Consider the following 5,375-nt stretch of genomic DNA (forward strand, 5'->3'; position numbering starts at 1 on the left):
GAGATTTTTTTGGTACTGTGCATTTTGCTGACATTGATTAATCCCCTCATCCTCTTGTTAAAGATCTTAATACAGATACAGTGTTTCTGGGTAGAACTTGGAGGTAACATATAGGTATTGCATAGTTATCGCTAGAGCATCATCTTATACAGCTGCCCCAAAAAGTAATTACACTTTGTCTACTTAAATGTAAAATCTCTCTGTCATTATTTAATCAATATTATGCTGTCCCAAACGTGTTTTCATTAATGCGACACAAAAGTGTATGGAATGTTTAGATTGAGCGAGCATTTGCCCATGAAATCTAGCTTTGTAACGAAAGTTGTGGAATCTGTGTACAATGCAGATCTCATTAATTCACATTCAGTTTATGGACAAGAGCAAAAACATAGACATCAGTAAATAATACACTTCTTTGTGTCTCAAGCGTAATAGGGCAATGAACAATATGACAGTGATTAAAAATGATGACAGAATTGTTGATCTGAACTATCCTTTGCCACATTAAATGCTGGAATGTTATTGCATTGAATAAAAAAATCAAATCAAGTGGCATTTGATTATATAGATAACAGTTTAAAGACAAAAAAAAACGCTTTTTCTCCTTTTTTTCTTTTAGGTAGGGGACAAATTTGTAAATACAAAAATTGTTAAAATTAAGATAAAAAGTACTTACTTTTGGCTGTTTGGCTAAATGTTAATGGAGAACTTCTACACAACTACTAAAAATCAGTCAAGTTATATAACTTCACTCATCATCATATCATATGTGTGCAGCTTCTTGCACTTGCATATAATTTTCTGCAGTAATTAGTTTGTCCATAAGGTGGCGACACTGCCCCCAGCCCAATGTCGTTTAATAGTAAATTAGAAACAAAACTGAAAAACTGACAACAGCAACAGTGTACACCTCGCTGATAAGCACTTGTGTGACGTGCGTAGAGAGAAGCATGCAACTCTAATTTAGATAAGTACAAAGACAATATATATAAGTCAGTAACCTCTGAGAGAAACAATGTAGAAACTGGACAAGTACGAATCGCCTACAAATGCGCCTTTAAGTGTTGGAGGGCCTGTATGTGTCTGTAAGCGCTTGTGTTAATAATAAAGTCTACTGGGCCTTAAATATTACAGAAATCATTTTAGGAAAAGTTTCTAGCAGTACTTTCAGATGCTGCTCTTGAAAATGTAGCTAATTTCAATAAAAATTCTGTTTCATATACACTTTATGGGGCCATTGTAAGGTTACATCTCATATGGTTATAACTTCTACTTTTAACACTGAGAATGGCTTATTTGAAGGCACTCTGTCTTTGGAGCAACTTCAATATTGGGGTTTTATAGGCATTGTTTTCAATTTCACTGTAGAAATCGGGCTTCTCATAGCCACAGAGGCGTCTCACTGGTGATGGATGTCTGCTGAGGCTCTCTGGGCTTTGGGCCTCGCTTGAAGAGGCCGAAGAGAGCGGGCCAGGGCCCGGCCTACGCAGGCTACGTGGCTCCTTCATTGACAAAGCAGTAGAGGATGGGGTCCGCCACGCAGTTGAGGCTGGTGGAGTTAGACACATGATAAGCGCTAACAAGTTCTCTCGGCACGGCAATCGCAGGCTGCTTGAGAAGAAGGCTGCGCCACAACAGGAGCACGGTAGGTATGGAGCGACAGAGGAGGACGATTAGGATCAAACTGAGGGCCAGCTTCTTGATTTTGGCCTTTCTCTGCGCTCGGTGGAAATGTTACTGCGCACGTGGCTCTCAGTATGCCTCTGTACGCAGCCAGCATCACCCCCTGGGCGCGCCAAGAATCCGAGAGGCAGGTGGCAAAGGTTCATCCCGCCACCTAATCCTGCACTGGATACTTCTCGGCAGAAGTGTGTTGAAGTGGTCTCTGAGCAAGCCTCATCGTGGAAGAGAGGTGCGGAGTTGGAATACTATTTCTGTTACTCAATAATAACAACGCCTGACCAGCAAGGCTGTTTTGATCCCAAGTGGATCTTGAATGACTTTCAGGTGATGAGCTTACTGCAAGTAACGCATCCACTGATATGCAGCAGAGCAAGGCGATGCTGACGTAGATGCTGGTGTAGAAGATGAAACCAAAACAGCTTCTGCAGGACACTTGACCATGGATCCAGCTGTGCGGTGGTATAAAGAGTCGATCCAAAGCGCAAAAGTGGTTAAGATATAAGAGGTCAGCCACCGAGAGGTTCAGCATCAAGTAGATCCCCAACCTGCTCTTCTGCCTGGACTTGCAGCTGTATGCGTGATCTACTACAGGGCCATGCAGTTGGTGGGGAAGCAAGGACGATGATTTACACATATACAGCGCCGGGCTGGAAGAACTGGCTCCATGTTTGAGCTGGACATTGCAGTCGAGGTTGAGATGTTATGCCACGGCCCACTCTCCTCAGAGACTTCTATAATCATCGAATTGGCTGAGGCTTCACGGTCCCAACTCAAGCCATGTTTGAAAAAAGTAAGATTAGCAAGTCAAGAGGTTTCCTTTAGCTTTCATGTATTGTATCGTGACTGTGAATAACTGTTGCCTACTACGGTTCAGCATGGTGGGCCTGATGTGTCATATGTCTCTACTACATTTCATGTTTAGTGTTTTAACCTCTAGGAGAGCTCTCAGAGGTCAAAGTTGTGCCCACAAGAAAACATGCCATTAATCCTCATAAAACGATCACCATGGAGTGGTTTCAGGTGGTCAAGGTTTTTTTTAGCAGTATGAAACATTCACTTCCATCTCTGAAGGTCACGCAGAATGACTAATCTTCTTTGGGGTTCCAAAACATCCATCTGCAAAATAGGAAAAAGAACAATTATGTGAGTCACACGATTCATCGCTTACTGAAATGTTTGTATTTTTATTATTGTTGAGAGAGAAATGTGCTTTTTTGAGCAGTGCTGTGTTATTTGTTAGATTAGATTTGCACTTTGATACAATGAGTGCATGTTTTCCTATTCCTAATTTCCTAACCTTTGGCTGTCATCCTGCATTAGTATCTGTTTGTTTGAGTTGGATACATTCAATATAAAGCTCCATCTTGTTCTCCAAGGTTTGTATCTGCTGGTACAGAATCTCTAGAGGACATTTTTTCTGAACAGACTCTTTGTGCAGATCTTGGTATGAAGGAGTTATTTTTCTCTTAGACTCTAAGTAGATTATATGTACTTTCTAGAATGAGGAAATATGATATAAAATAAACAGAGTAAGAACATTGGTGACTTGACAGGTGATCTGCACATGCTCCTTTGCACATGCAAGGCAATAATAAAACATTTCAGATTAATACAGCATTCCTTAAAAATCCAAAGATCAACTAATACACAAATTTAATGAATTTAATTTATATTTACAATTTAAATAATTTTAATGATTTTTTTTTATTAAACAAAGCAATAATAATACAAATTCTAAGCAGGCTTTTGTAAATGGTGTTTTTATTTAACCATGGTGATGTGGTACAACCAGTGTCTGGAGGACACTAAGCTTGCTGCTGTTTAGTCAGACTGTTTATAGATTCATAGAGAAACTGTGACTGTGCAGAAGAGATAAATGGGAGGGCGCTGGGTTGTGCCAGTAGACCAACCGGTGGCAGTGCACGTGCCAACCTTAGCATCCATATGTAAGATCACAATCACACACAAAAACAACAAGAGCAAGAATCATAATATTTTACTTATTGTGCAAATATTTTTTTCCTTAATTAAATGTAACTATTTTTATAACTTCAAAGTAAATGTAATTTCAACTTTAGACTCAAAGGAAATAGATGAACAATGAGAAATGACTCAAATGATTCAGACTCTGGGATAACGCTCAACATCCCAAACCATAAAACCAGTTCAGGTCAGTTCATTTACATTTCAGATAACTTCAGGCTTTTGTTGGAAATTAGAAAAACTAGCCTAAGCTGGTTGTCTAGTTTTAGCTGGTCGTTCAGCCAGGCATAGTTGGTCAGCAGGCAGATTTTAGAGGGCTGGTCAGTCTGGGAAGACCAGTGCCAAAAGAGCTACAGGCTACTTATATCTTAAACCAGTTAAGACCTAGTCAATCAGCTTTTTTATTATTATTTAGTAGGGCTATGAAGACAACTTTGAACTCCAAATGCACACCAAAATTATTGATTTATCTCTTCAAAATGTCTAAAGAAAGCCATGCAAGTTTGGAAAAAACATATGGGTGAGTAGGCTAAAATGATGATATTATTTTAATTTTTAGTGAACAATTACTTTGGCTAGGCAGAAAATACTGCACAGTTTTAGAGATACCCAGAAGAATGCGGTTTTATTCATTAATTAAACAATTTTTGACAAACACTTATCTAAGTAGATACGCTTTTTAACTGGAAAATAGCTGCCTTGGTTTGTTGGGCAACAGTGAAACAGGTTTGTCTTTAAATGGACTTTGTATATAGTCATACTCACTGTCATGATAAGATTATGCCATTTTGTCAAAGTTGTAAATGACAAACTAAAAATGGACTACTGTTTTACAAATTACATATGATGACAAAACTAAATGAAAATCAATTTTGCAAAGCTTGATAAATAGCAAAATGACCTGCACTGTATTTTGATTACTATGAAAGGTCTAAGAACGAAATTAAATAGATCAATTATTGGAACAAATTTTAAAATGTTGCTTAGAGCTTGATGGGATTTTCAATCAGTAGGAAACATGAGATAATAGCAGAGGTCCGCTGCCTCTGCCCTAGGGCCTGTAATGGTGACCCATATGCCAACAGAGGCCTAAAAATCACTGGTCTAATCCAATCTGTCATTCTGCCTCCAATATCAATATCTCATAGTAGCAGATACAATAATGTATCCTTTAATAGAGAAAAGCAAAGCACCACAGGGTAAAAAAGACTTAAAGATGATGGAATGTAAAACTACTGGAAAGTTGTCAACCTGACTTCATTTTCATTTGGGCTAAGGTATAAGTGCAGAGAAATAACTGGCAGTTACGAGTACGTAGATATCCTCAGATTAAAATATGGAGTTTGTGTGCATTTACAACTTGATCATATCAAAGTAAAGTGCATTACAAAAGAAGATCTTTTAATGCAGTGTAAACAAATATAGCTGGCCTTTGTCCATGGTCACTGTGGTAACAAAGCATGGTGAATAAAGACTGTTACTCATTTTCTCTCATAGACAGGTGGAAATGACTAACAAAGCACTGCCGGACGTCAGACGCTATTTCCCATGGAACCTGTAAATGAGGCTATGAATAATCAGGAACACCTGTGCTAGCAGCAGCGGCCAGTGATACCATCACGCTTTGTCTTCACATTGACACTTCTTTGAAGTATAAAGAAATGAGCTCTAGTTCCTAATGAGACTAGAAATACTACTGTGTCAAGCCG

The 5,375-nt window shown here is 38.7% G+C and overlaps 1 pseudogene; it reads right to left on the reverse strand.

Moving 5' to 3' along the window:
- Positions 1 to 1,292: 1,292 nt before the first annotated feature.
- Positions 1,293 to 2,993, reverse strand: LOC122358645 (annotated as a pseudogene).
- Between the last annotated feature and the right edge of the window lie 2,382 nt (positions 2,994 to 5,375).

The sequence above is a fragment of the Puntigrus tetrazona genome, chromosome 15 (genome assembly GCF_018831695.1).
Source record: "Puntigrus tetrazona isolate hp1 chromosome 15, ASM1883169v1, whole genome shotgun sequence".
Classification (NCBI taxonomy): domain Eukaryota; kingdom Metazoa; phylum Chordata; class Actinopteri; order Cypriniformes; family Cyprinidae; genus Puntigrus; species Puntigrus tetrazona.